Genomic DNA, 15294 nt, shown 5'->3' on the forward strand with positions numbered 1-15294 from the left:
CATCAGATTTGTAAGAAAGAAATTTTAAGAATCTACGATGGACTCGATCAAGGCTTAAGAACTCACATGCATATAAGGGACTCCAAATCAGGCAAGCGTATTCTAACTTACTCAGAACGTAAGCACAATACAAGGTCTTTAATAACCTGACACTTGTGAAATATTTAGACATACGCATCACAAAATCTAGGGACCTAAAGGCCTCCGAACACACATTATTGATATGTTTTTTAAAATTAAGACTTGCATCAAACAGGACCCCCAAATCCCTGTACTCCTCAACACGACTTAAAGTGCTGCCAGCAATATTGTAAGGATATATGCATGGTGACGAGCATCGGCTATAACTAAGTACACAACATTTATCTATATTAAGGTTAAGTTTGTAGGTCTTACACCATTGCACTATTGTGTTTAAGTTGTGCTGCAGCTTATCTGCATCTGCCATCGATGAGACTTCGGCATAGATCTTGATATCATCAGCATATCCCAACATATCCGATAATCAATTTTTAAAAGTAAGTCATTTATGAAAAGAACAAATAATAGAGGGCCCAAATTTGATCCCTGTGGAACCCCTGAGGTAAGAGTGAACTCATTAGAAAAATATCCATTGTAAGCAACATAACATTTTCTATGTTGCAAATAAGAGGCCAGCATAAAGGCCAGCTGACGTCACGAAAGGTTCTTCGAGCTATGCACCTGTTTACGGAATGTTGTTCATATTGTACGACTAATGATTCTTGTCGAATAACGAAATGAATAGATTACCTTCCATATTTTTATTATAACTATCCGTTTGCGTTTTAATTTGTTTCAGAAATCAACAAGTATATGACACCATTTATTCGAATAAATTTTATGAATCGAATTATTCGAATACTTGGCAACTATCGAATGATTCGATAGTGTCCATCACTATCTAGGTCTAGTGTTAGTTCTAGTTTATATACAGGGTGGTCCATTTAACGTGAGACAAGCCATTATTTCGAAAACGGTTTATTTTACATAAAAATGAACCAAATGGAAGTTGTTCTGTGCGAAGGGGGAAACCATATGACGATAACATTTTTAACTTTGACCTTCCTTTCAAGGTTATATGAAGGTCACGACCAATTTTTTTAAATAACACCCTATATATTTTGTTAAATCTGAATCTGTGGATAAAAGTAAAGTAATTCAAAAAAAAATAAAAAAATGGTCCATTTTCGGACCTATGTTTATTAGGCTTTTTTGTTTATTTTCGATTAAAGAATACGCTGATGCAGTAGTGTACAATCTTTGCTGGACAACCTGTATAGTAAGAGTGCTACTGTAAAACTAGAACTAACACTAGACCTAGAACTAGAAACATTCGGGTTTAGCCCGAATAAGAGACTTACGGCTAAACGCAAATGTTTCTAGTTCTAGATCTTATGTTAGTTTTAGTGACAGTGCAAGTGTAAAACTAGAACTAACACTAGACCTAGAATTAGAAAGTTTCGGGTTTAGCCGTGCGTCTCAAAAGACGGCTAAACTCGAAATTTTCCAGTTCTAGGTCTAGTGTTAGTTCTAGTTTTAATTGTAATTACGCGATGACATCACAAACGGGCCTTCGAGCTATATATTTTTATTGGTTTAAAACTAGAACTAACACTAGACCTAGAACTAGAAAGTTTCGGGTTCAGACTTTGTTAAAACCAAAAAAAAATGTAACCATACGATGATTTGATCGGGCTCTTTCAATCTTATAACTTTTGGCAGTTTGCGTTGTCGTAGAGTAGATCTAAAACCGCGTAGTACGATTCGAAATTTATGCATTAAACTTTTACAACGTCATATATGCTGGAAAACGTAATAAATATCGCACCGTTACCGTCTGCACCTTATCCTTACAACCTTCGTCCTGCTTTACCGAAATGTGTCATGGAAAAAGGATATTGGACTTCGATATTATCCCGGCCGTAATAATTCTCAGTAACGAGAATCGTTTTTATTATTTTTTTTTCTATCCGTTTCTTTTCGCAACTTTTCTTTTCTTACTAAGCAGAAAGATACATTCAGCAAGTTTAAACAATTTTTAGATACGATCATCATTTACTTTTAATTAACACATTTTATTGTAAATTAATTTTAGTAAAAGTGAATTTTAATTCCACAATAAATAAGTAAAAGTAAATAATTTTTCTTGTTTATTTTTGGATCAAAGATTTAACTTTGCGCACAATGATGTAATAATTGCCTTGTTATTTGTTAAAGTTGGACTGCGTCGTCGGAATAGCGCATAGAAAACGGGGGCGAAACGTATATAAATCCGGTACGTCTCCAAATGGAGGTAACTTCGTGGTGAAGTGTATCTGTGGAAACATCACCAAATCAAATTTTCGTCGTTGATAAAAGTGCCAATTCGTGGTTTCATCAAAAATATCGTAAGTAATTATTTAATCATTTTTTTTTTTTGAGTTTATCTCAAACTAAGCTTTTATAGCATTTAATATAAAATACAAATTAAGACGTTTTTTAAATCAGTTTTGGCCATAAATAACACCAAAACGTGACATTCCCTGCTATATTTTACACGTAACTTTGGACAGGTAAGGAGCGATATCGATAGGTGAAGCTTTCAAAAAGCTCACGTGGAGTGATTTATCTTTTATGGTTTAGACAAAATAAAGAGTTTTAGAACATCAAATTTTTTTAAATTAAGTTATTTAATAAGTTGAGAATTAAAAAAATCTTTTCAAACGTAAATTTAAAAATGCTTATGAAGTTATGTTTTCTTTTTAGTTTATTTTAAATCATTAAAAGTTTCATAACTTGAATAAACTCTGCTATATTTCTTTCATAAACTTCATAATCGTAACTTTTATAGACATTTAAAAATCTAATTTATAAATTAATGTTTTTTATAATGTAACCTTTTATAATGAAAATATTTTTTTCTCAAACACATATTTTCCAAACTTTAAAAACTTCTTAACTTTAAACTACAATCTTTCAAAAAAAACATTTTATACCTAAAATTCTAAAAACTTTTACAAACCCCACTAAAACTTCCCAATTCTATTTCCCCTCTTTTATATTTTTTAACTAAGATTAGCTTCAACTTTTCTTTCTTAATTAGAAAATCTTTTTATCCCGCCTTAATTGAAACCTTGAAGTTTCCACAACAATTTCGTCTTATATTTTTATTAAGCTACCCCATCATTAATTTATCGTGTTATCTAAACTATTTTGATGAGAACAATTTGTAACAATACCTAAAGTATTTGGACACCTCATAGTAACTTTGTTGGTGGATTTAATTCCGGAAACGTTTCCACGTCTTCGCGAATAAAACGTCCGTGAAATTAAGGGGACGAATCAGCGAAAATTGCACAACGTCTCGTCCAATTTTCTCCGTTACGTTCTCTTCTTCACCATTACTGGTCGATATTACAAAAATCTTTTTTACAATAATTTCATAAAGGATTTTCGTGGTTTGTTTAACATTTTTAAGATAAACTGAACTTATTTTAAGTGCAATTAGTAGTTCCGACAGACCACTACGAGTTTGGGTTGTGTAAACTCAACCAAACTGAATTAGCTTAATTTTCTTTGTCCTAGAAATGGGGGTCGGAAGTCGGTTTGCTGGAAGATTTTAAATATATCCAGCCGTAACAGCGACCAGCCGTGAGTCGTTCTAATCTGCATTTAACGTAATCTGCATTGTGCTATTGTGTAGAAGCAATAAAAACCAAGTACCTCTCTTACGGAGATTCTGTTTAGATTAGCAAAGTCGTTTGTTGATTCTACTCCTCTTTATGTCTAGTACTTTTCTTATAAAGGAGATTACTTAATTTTTAACTTCAATTTTTCTGAACAATAACTTGTTTTTTTTTAAGTAATTTTATTTCCAGACTAGTAAATTAACATTACTATACATGGCTCTATACACAACTAAAAAGACCTCGTCACTTACAAGATAATAAAGATAAGTTAAAATGAATAGTAACATTTAACGTATTTTTAATTCAAGTAGATGTCTTGTGGATGTTCTTTTTGCTGAGATCGTATAGCTGTAGTACTTCTGTGTATTGTATGCGTTCGTGAAACCGGGAAGGAAGTTATTCTAGATATAAAGGCTACTATACTGTCAATTTGTGTGTAGTTGATCATTAGAGATATACCACTCGGAGTCTACTGCTACGCGTAATATTTTATTTTGTAATGCCTGAACCTTATTAAGATTTGATTTAGCCGAGTTTCCCCAGACAACGCAGGTATAGGTGATGAGTAGTGGTGGAACGGATATCCGGCAACTATCCGGTAGCCGGTCATTTTTTTAAATCCGGCCGAATACCGGATAATTACCAAATATCAGACTTTGTACTTATTGTTAGTACTCCACCATTCACAGGATCTACAGTACAGGAAGCGTAAACCGGCGTAAAAAAAATCGGCGTAAAATGAACACAAATATAATGGAGGGTATAAGGTTAGGTTCCACGTCAAAATTCTAAGAACAATATAACATGTTTATTTAATACATATCCTATATATCAGTAGTGTCCATAACATCGATCGCAAAGCAGTTTTGAGTCGATCGCCAAGAAAATCATAATAATAATAATAATAATAATAAAAAAAGTAAGGTTACTTTAAACCCTTCGGTCGATCTTGGCAAGACATTTATATAAAAAGTCGATTTTGATCAAAAATTAGTGGACCCCACTGCTTTAAATCGATTAAACGTCAAAATTGTTGATTTTTGAAAATTAACTCAATCATAACTCAAAAACTAAAAGCGATGGAGAAATATTTTTTATACATAAAACCTTAGTAATGGACCATAAAGACTAGATCCATAAAAAGATTGAACCCAATTATTACCATTTTTTATTTATAAGCTCTAAATCGATTAAACATCAAAATTGTTGATTTTCGAAAATTTACTCAATCAGAACTCATAAACTAAAAGCGATGGGGAAATACTTTTTATACATAAAACCTTAGTAATAGATCATAAAGACTAGATCGATTTTGATCAAAAATTAGTGGACCCCACTGCTTTAAATCGATTAAACGTCAAAATTGTTGATTTTTGAAAATTAACTCAATCATAACTCAAAAACTAAAAGCGATGGAGAAATATTTTTTATACATAAAACCTTAGTAATGGACCATAAAGACTAGATCCATAAAAAGATTGAACCCAATTATTACCATTTTTTATTTATAAGCTCTAAATCGATTAAACATCAAAATTGTTGATTTTCGAAAATTTACTCAATCAGAACTCATAAACTAAAAGCGATGGGGAAATACTTTTTATACATAAAACCTTAGTAATAGATCATAAAGACTAGATCCATAAAAAGATTGAACTCAATTATTACCATTTTTTATTTATAAGCTCTAAATCGATTAAACATCAAAATTGTTGATTTTCGAAAATTAACTCAATCACAACTCATAAACTAAAAGCGATGGGGAAATATTTTTTATACATAAAATCTTAGTAATGGACCATAAAGACTAGATCCATAAAAAGATTGAACCTAATTATTACCATTTTTTATTTATAAGCTCTAAATCGATTAAAAATCAAAATTGTTGATTTTCGAAAATTAACTCAATCATAACTCATAAAATAAAAGCGATGGGGAAATATTTTTTATACATAAAACCTTAGTAATGGACCATAAAGACTAGATCCATAAAAAGATTGAACTCAATTATTACCACTTTTTATTTATAAGCTCTAAATCGATTAAACATCAAAATTGTTGATTTTCGAAAATTAACTCAATCATAACTCATAAAATAAAAGCGATGTGGAAATATTTTTTAAACATAAAACCTTAGTAATGGACCATAAAGACTGGATGCATAAAAAGATTGAACCCAATTATTACCATTTTTCATTTATAAGCTCAGCTCTAAACCGATTAAACATCAAAATTATTGATTTTCGTAAATTAACTCGATTATAACTCAAAAACTGAAGTCGATGGGGAAAAACTTTTTATACATAAAACCTTAGTAATGGGCGATAAAGATCCATAGAAATATTGAACCCAATTGTTACCATCTTTTATTTATAAGCTCTAAACCGATTAAACATCAAAATTGTTGATTTTCGTAAATTAACTCAATTATAACTCAAAAACTAAAGGCGATGGGGAAATACCTTTTATACATAAAACCTTAGTAATGGGCGATAAAGACTAGATCCCTAACAAGATTGAACTCAATTATTACCATTTTTTATTTATAAGCTCTAAATCGATTAAACATCAAAATTGTTGATTTTCGAAAATTAACTCAATCACAACTCATAAACTAAAAGCGATGGGGAAATATTTTTTATACATAAAATCTTAGTAATGGACCATAAAGACTAGATCCATAAAAATATTGAACCTAATTATTACAATTTTTTATTTATAAGCTCTAAATCGATTAAAAATCAAAATTGTTGATTTTCGAAAATTTACTCAATCAGAACTCATAAACTAAAAGCGATGGGGAAATACTTTTTATACATAAAACCTTAGTAATAGACCATAAAGACTAGATCCATAAAAAGATTGAACCCAATTATTACCATTTTTTATTTATAAGCTATAAATCGATTAAACATCAAAATTGTTGATTTTCGAAAATTAACTCAATCACAACTCATAAACTAAAAGCGATGGGGAAATATTTTTTATACATAAAACCTTAGTAATGGACCATAAAGACTAGATCCATAAAAAGATTGAACTCAATTATTACCATTTTTTATTTATAAGCTCTAAACCGATTAAACATCAAAATTGTGGATTTTCGAAAATTAAGTCAATCATAACTCATAAACTAAAAGCGATGGGGAAATATTTTTATACATATAACCTTAGTAATGGACCATAAAGACTAGATCCATAAAAAGATTGAACCCAATTATTACCATTTTTTATTTATAAGCTCTAAATCGATTAAACATCAAAATTGTTGATTTTCGAAAATTAACTCAATCATAACTCATAACATAAAAGCGATGGGGAAATATTTTTTATATATAAAACCTTAGTAATGGACCATAAAGACTAGATCCATAAAAATATTGAACCCAATTGTTACCATTTTTTATTTAAAAGCTGTAAACCGATTAAACATTAAAATTGTTGATTTTCGAAAATTAACTCAATCATAACTCATAAAATAAAAGCGATGGGGAAATATTTTTTATACATAAAACCTTAGTAATGGACCATAAAGACTAGATCCGTAAAAAGATTGAACCCAATTATCACCATTTTTTATTTATAAGCTCTAAATCAGTGGTGGCCATAACGTCGATCGCCAAGAAAATCATGAATCTGAAATATCTATATCTGGGCCTCAGAGCAAAAAAAAGGAAGGTTACTTTAAACCCTTCGGTCGATCTTGGCAAGACATTTATATAAAAAGTCGATCTTGATCAAAAATTAGTGGACACCACTGCCATATATATTCAAAATAAATAATAATCTCTTGATATAAATAATGAATTTTTTGATATAAATACTAACACACTAGTTCGTCGGTACTAAATTAAAGTCTCACACTTTTTTGAAAAAAGCATCCAGTTTCATTTGCTTTGATTGTTGCTTCCTTTCTTGCAGAATCGTAGCATAAGGTCGAAGGGCAGCTATGACACTTCTTTTAACATTTGCGCTTCGATTGTAATCCCCATCTATGTCACAGAGCTCACCTGTCAACCTTTCTATAGAGGAAAGGATACGAGTTAAATAGTCCGTTTTTAGGATTTTCCTATCATTTTCTTTCTCATCCTCCTCTTCTTCTTCGGGATTTTCTGATTGAGGGCGATCATATGCCTCCATCAACTCTTCTAATTCTTGATTTGAGATTGGTTATTCATGCACGTCTAACAATGCGGTCAGATCTTCACTTGTTACGTCTTCGAATCCACATTCGCGTGTAAGCCTGATAATGTCTTCGTTTATGTTAATGTTATTTACACTTCTACACTTGCACCTTGTATAAATCCAGGAAGAAATTTACGCCAAACGCCGTTTAAACAATTGTTTGTCACTTCGTCACCTCTAAAAGCCCGTGTATTCTGGGAATAGTACACTACCATTGGCTTAAGTTTTAAAGAACCAGAAATATTTGATTCCAAGAGAACAGTCAGTCTCTCCTTGGCGGCTTTAAATCCACGAGCACTACGTTCTTCTCGCGAAATAAATGTTCTCGATGCCAACTTCTTCCAATAGAGGCTTGATTCATCAAAATTGAAGATGAGATCTGCAGAGTAATTCCCTTGTTCCACAATTTCTTGAACCTTTTGAAGGTAAGCTGCTGCCGCTCGAGGTTTGAACGGATATTGGTTCGAGATTTGAATCTCGTGAAACACCCAGTGCTTGCCCAGAAAGTTTCGTCGGTAATTTCACTCAACAGTGCTTTTTCGCATATGATTGCTTGTGTTACAGGAATATTCTTTTAATAGGTGTCTGATGTCAGGCGAACCGGGGAATCCCACGCCGGCACCAACCGGCGTAATTGTGAATCATCGTAAACCGAACCGGCGCAAAACGACGTTTACCTGTATCTCTTTTAGATGTTGGACACTGCAGATAATAATCAAGTTCGACCCCAACTTCGATTACCAACTTCTTCATAGCGCCCAGAGAATATTTTGGGGTTTTTAAAACATTAAACCATCACAACTTAAATTTGAGATTAACAATTTCAGAAATAATTGCAGACTCTGACGCCAAATTAAGTATGTCGGAAAATCTTCAATTTAAGCTATCCATACATGTTCTTAAAAGTAATTCACCACATAGTGTTAACAATGAAATACACTATTCTTTTTTCAAACTCCTTCTGCGGGTCCACACTTTTTGAATTCATGAGTTTCAATTTTGCTTGCTTGGATTTTGTACCAGCTAGACCAATTCTCGAGATAGTACCTTTTTGCTGTCTTTTAATTTCTATTTGTGTTTGAGATAGTCGTCGTAGGATTTGTTTCCATGCACTATTTCTAGGTGCTTAAGAAAATTTATCGTACTTGCGGCAGAGCCCTTGATAATCTTTTTTGAGGCAAGACAACTAGTACAGAAAAAATCTCTCACTCGCTCAACACTTTCTTTACTAACCCTCGGTCCTCCCGTATTCTTTACTTTACAAAGGCAGCCGATATATTTAAACTGACGATACACTATTTACGAATGTTATTATCATTTGGGGGATCACATCTGAATTTTTTGTGGACCGCATTTTGCATAGTAACTACAGATTTAGACTGTGCAAACTGCAGAACACAAAAAGCTTTCTGTTCTCTAGTCGCCATTTTTGCTACTACCGCTTTCTAGCGCATGCGCATACCTACAAACAGAGCTGATTGAGTTGCTCTTTCATTGCATATATTATATTAATTATGATTATAAGTTTCATGTAATAAATACCACAAAGCGTTAATACCCCAATATTCATTTAGAAACACCCTGTATTATAGATACAGGGTGTAGATACACACGTCCATATCACTTGAATGATCGACATGAACTGTCAACAATAAGTTGTGAAATGATTACTTTATTAACATGATCCTCAAAATTCCTAAGTCCATCTTTAACAAGAATTTCGAGCATAATCAATTAAGTTAGTCGTAGTTAATAATCAATTAGGGGTCACTCAAAGGTAACGGAAATGTCATATAACTTTGTGTTCTAGTTTCTCTCTTGGTTAAGTCATTAGGTTATCAATAATGAACACGGAACTACTTCAACATTCAAGATAAATTAAAATAAAATAAGAAAAATCCTCTTGTAACTATTCTCCAGAAGCTCCCCAATACATGTATATTTTAAACTCATGAATTAAAGATTAGTTTAGAAGAACGATTTTGAAGGAAATAAAAATAAATAAATCTAAAATAAGTGGTTCATGAAAATGTAAAGGATGCAAAAAAGAATTAAATTTGAAAAGATCTTTCCTTTTTAATCCTATTAAAAAAAAAGTAACTTATTCTCTGTTTGCCAAAAAAATAAAAAGCGTTTTCATTGGCATTAACCCAACGTCTTGGTCCATTTTCCAGAGACATCCTTGTACCGAATACCAAAACCCTCATTACGGATTCCCTTTGAATCCTTAATAGACGACGAGTAAGACAAAATCGCTCATTCGTCTGACTCTAACGAAAACTAACTGTGCTGCTAATTATCAAACCAAATTTATCGATCGTTTATGTGTCATATCTCTCTTTCGCTTAGATGTGTGTCTTTCCATAAGTGTATATTCGTGTGTAACGAGACGGTGCCTTTGGCAGTAAACGGGACGCCCCAAAGCAGAAACGACCACAACGACTTCACGTTACAGTCCAAGACCTAATTTAAACCCAACTCGTCGTCGAGATATGGAAAGTTGGCAACTATGTCAACCAGGGGAGAGAGAAACACTGATAACCGAAACGTTACCTATTTTGTGATTTGAAACTAGGTAAACTGAAAATGATTTGGAATATATGCACAAGAAAAACTTTAATTATTTAATCCATTAAATGTCGAAATAATTCCATATACGACATAAAATATTTAAAACTGTAATTTATGAATTTCCATTAAATTTATATGGAATATGAAAATGTAAATAAACGTTGAATCAATATCTTTCTATTGTATGACAAATCAATATCTTTCTATTATCATAAAAATTACTTGTGTAATTTTCATATTTAATAGTTTTAGTTATAACGAATTTCAATAACGTTTAAAAAAATCGGTTCCTTAAAGTTAAATTACATCTTTCAATTCAGTTGAATTCTCTTGAACCTTTTACGAACTTTTAACGTCGATTTAAAACTTTTCAAAGTCATTTTTGTTACAAATCAATCAAAGCTTTTGGTATATTACGATATTATTTGAATTGCTCTCCTAGAACATTTATATTTATGAATTTGAAACGAATCATATGTTTTATTTAAATCTACACACCTTTTAGTATTACTCCTTACAATTTTGTGATTCCATCTCGCTGTTTAAAGCTGTTATAGATTTTTATAACCTCAAACATCTTAATTTTTGGTAATTTTAGAAACTTCTTGATTTGATCACCTAGAACATTTTTATTTATATTTTTGAAACAATATCGTGTGTTTTATTAAAATCAATATTCTTTTTAGTATAAGTTATGAAATGTTCGTGATTCTAGTTCCACATTCTAAGTAGTTATGAATTTTTAAACCCCAGAAGGCATCCTGTTTGGTGACTGACTTAAGACATTATTTGATTTGATCACCCACAACTTTTTCATTTCAATTTTTGAAACAATATCGTATATTTTATTGAAATCTACACTCTTTTTAGTACAACTTCCAAAAATTTTGTGATTCCACCTCATTGTTTAAAGAAGTTATTGATCTTTGTAACTTCAAAAATCTTCATTTTTGCTCATTTTAAAAACTTTTTGATTTGATCTTCTAGAACATTTTTATTTATAGTTTTGAAACAATATCGTACTTTTTATTTAAATCTACACTCTTTTGAGTATCAGTTATGAAATTTTAGTGATTTTAGTTCCACATCCTAAGTAGTTATGAATTTTTAAACCCCAGAAAGCATGCTTTTTGGTGACTTAAGATATTGTTTGATTTGATCACCCAGAACATTTTCATTTCAATTTTTGAAACAATATCGTATATTTTGTTGAAATCTAAAGTCTCTTTAGCACAACTCCTAAAAATTTTGTGATTCCACTTCGCTCTTTAAAGAAGTAATCTATAACTTCTTTATAACCTCAAACATCTTAATTTTTGCACATTTTAGAAATTTTTTGATTTGATCACCTAAAACATTTTTATTTATATTTTTGAAACAATATCTTATTTTTTATTGAAATCATCACACTTTTTAGTATAAGTTATAAAATTTTCGTGATTCCAGTTCCACATCATAAGTAGTTATGAATTATTAAATCCTAGAGAGCATTCTTTTTGATAACTTAAGATATTATTTGATTTAATCACCCAGAACAGTTTTATTTCAATTTTTGAAACAATATCGTATTTTTTATTAAAATCTACATTCTTTTTAGTAAAACTCCTAAAAATTTTGTGATTCCAATACGCTATTTAAAGAAGTTATAGATTGTTGTAATCTCAAAAACCTTAATTTTTGCTCAATTTAGAAACTTTTTGATTTGATCACCTAGAACATCTTTATTTATATTTTTGAAACAATATCATATTTTTTATTGAAATCTATACTCTATTCAGTATAAGTTATGAATATTTTATGATTCCAGTTCCACATCCTAAGTAGTTATGAATTTTTAAACCCCAAAAACCATTCTTTTTGGTGACTTACGATATTATTTGATTTGATCACCCAGAACATTTTCATTTCAATTTTTGAAACAATATCGTATAGTTTATTGAAATATACAGTCTCTTTAGTAAAACTCCTGAAAATTTTGTGATTCCACTTCTCTTTATAAAGAACTTATTGATTTTTATTTCCACAAAAATCTTATTTTTGGTCATTTTAGAAACTTTTTGATTTGATCACCTAGAACATTTTTATTTATATTTTTGAAACAATATCGTGCTTTTTATTAAAATCTATACTCTTTTTAGTATAAGTTATGAAATGTTCGTGATTCCACCTCGTTGTTTCAAGAAGTTATAGATTTTTCTCCTCATTTTTGCTCGTTTTTGAAACTTTTTGATTTGATCACCATTGTATTTTTTATTGAAATCTTCACACTTTTTAGTATAAGTTATGAAATTTAAATCTACACTCGTTTAAATATACATATTTACTAAAAATTTCGTGCTTCCAACACTTACTTTAAAGTAGTTATGAATTTTTATAAGCTCAAAACCCATCAGAGAGAGAGAGAGAAATAATCTTTATTGGCTACCGATCAGGAGCTTTGAAAGCTCTGATCTTTCCACCTTACAGTATTATGTAATATATTTTGTTTTACTTAAATAATTTTATGTTTCTTCTTCTGTGTTGTATATCAGAATTTCGTATAGGGTCCAATTGTTCCTGTCATTTTCCACCGCCGTTCGTCTCTGGCACATTTTGTCAAGCAATCGTCTATTATGTGGTTTATTGATGAATTTGTTTACTGATTTCTGTATGTCTTAGGTTAATTAGTTGTATTTTTGTTGTTACATATAGGTTTAGGATTGCGTATCTTCGTTATAATTCTCAGCCATTTTCTTTCTGCTTTTATTATTTTTTCTTTTGTTTTCTTTGATGTATTGGCTGTGAGAATTTGACCGTAGTCTAAAATCGGTCTGCATATAGCGTTATAAATCTTTGTAGCAGTTGTTGTTGAAATGCCTTCAACGTTCTTGTATGTCAGGGCTCTGAAATATTTTGCTCGTTTGGCAGCTTCAATTCTTTTAGATTTGAAGTGTTTGAATAGTTTTATGTTGTTGTCTAAATCTATACCAAGATATTTAATAACGTTGGAATGTTTCACCGTGGTTGTGCCAGTATTAATTTTAGGAGTAAGTAATTTAGGGGATTTTTGGAGGGATTTGGTGTTAGTCTCCAATTTTTGAACCATTTTAGCGTTGTATCATACAACATTTGAAGATTGCTTTGTATAGAGTGGTGTTGTGTGAGACCAATGTTGTGTCATCTGCATACTGTAGGATGTACCGTTTTGGGTCAAAGCTGGTCGAGAGTTCTGTATAAATATCGTAGCAAAATATATTGTATAAAGTTGGAGACAGAGGAGATCCCTGCAGAACACATTGCTCTGGCGAAAATAGGAAAGAGAATTTCTTTCCTACCTTTACTTGAAGTTGTATATTTTTTAGGTACTCGTCTATGATTTTAATTAAGGCACCATTAACGCCTGTTTTTTCCATTTTGTATGGTAAACCCTTATGCCATACCGTATCAAAGGCTTTATTTATATCTAAGAACAGTACAATAGATTTTCTATTTTTTTTGTGATTTACTTGTATGTTATTCACTAGTGTTATTAACGGATGGGCTGTAGAGTTTTGTGGTTTAAATCCAATCTGGTATGTTGGTATGATTTCTTGTATAGCTTTGAGGATTCGTTGATTAATGATACTTTTGAAGATTTTGTCTATCACTGGAAGGAGGATTATTGGTCTGTAGTTCCTGGGTTGCGAATGGTCAGCGCCTGATTTGAGGATTGTTATAATGGAACCATATTTCAGGGAATTTTCTTGACTTTAAGTAGTAATTGTAAGCTTAATGAATAAATTTGTGCGTGGTGGGATATAGATTTCGTAATATATGCTTAGTAATTAGATCTTTTCCAGGAGCTGAGCTTTTCCCTTTTTTCATTTGTTGTATATTCGTTTTCGTCAATGTCTGTAAGTGTATCTTTATTGAGTCTTTGGGATTCGCTGAATCTGGTGTACCATTCTTCTACTTTTGCTAGATTGTCGTCGTCAAATGTAGGATCAGTTTTAGGGGTAAAGGCTTCTTGAAAGTGTTGTTGCATCGTTTTCGATTTCTTTGCAGACTTTTAACCACTCATTGATTCTGTATTTTTTTACTTCTTCGTGAATTTTTTTGTTTAGGTTATTATACTCTGTCTTTTTGGATTTATTGTTGTATATTAAGTACGTATGATACGTTTTTCTTTTTGTGTGCAACAAATCTACTATATGTTTCGGTAGGGTATACATAAAAGGAGAATATTTAATCACTGGAGTGTGCAAAGATATGAATTGAGTCAGGAGTTGTTGGAATCTGTTAATTAGATCTATGCCCATTTGCGTTTGAGTTTCGTTTACTAGGAAATTCTCGATGTCGCTGTTTATTTTTAATAAATCGCTTCGGGTTAGGTCGTATTTTGTGGGAAAATTTTTGTAAAAGTTATGACATTTTCGTGATTTCAGTCCCACATCCTAAGTAGTTATGAATTTTTAAACCCCAGAAAGTATTCTTTTTAGTGACTTAAGATATTATTTAAAACAATATCCTACATTTTATTAAAATCTACACTCTTTTTAGTACAACTCCAAAAAATGTTGTGATTCCACCTCGTTGTTTAAGAAGTTATACATTTTTATAACCTCAAACATCTTAATTTTTGCACAGTTTAGAAACGTTTTGATTTAATCATCTAGAACATTTTTATTTATATTTTTGAAACAATATCGTATTTTTTATTGAAATCTGCACTCTTTTTAGTATAAGTTATGAAATTTTCATGACTCCACTTCCACATCCTAAGTAGTTATGAATTTTTAAACTTCAAAAAGCAACCTTTTTGGTGACTTAAGATATTATTTGACGAAACAATACTGCATTTTTTATTGAAATCTACACTCTTTTTAGTACA

The 15294-nt window shown here is 31.0% G+C and overlaps 1 protein-coding gene across 1 annotated transcript in view; it reads left to right on the plus strand.

Annotated features, from left to right (window-relative positions):
* LOC111420662 (Sarcoplasmic calcium-binding protein 2) overlaps positions 1–15294 on the plus strand; it is a 73443-nt gene that overhangs the window by 13498 nt on the left and 44651 nt on the right. The window contains exon 2 of the mRNA XM_071195429.1: positions 2239–2408. The gene's annotated coding sequence lies outside the window, so the exon portion shown is untranslated. The remainder of the gene's footprint in view (positions 1–2238; positions 2409–15294) is intronic.

This window comes from Onthophagus taurus, chromosome 3 (assembly GCF_036711975.1).
Source record: "Onthophagus taurus isolate NC chromosome 3, IU_Otau_3.0, whole genome shotgun sequence".
Taxonomy (NCBI): domain Eukaryota; kingdom Metazoa; phylum Arthropoda; class Insecta; order Coleoptera; family Scarabaeidae; genus Onthophagus; species Onthophagus taurus.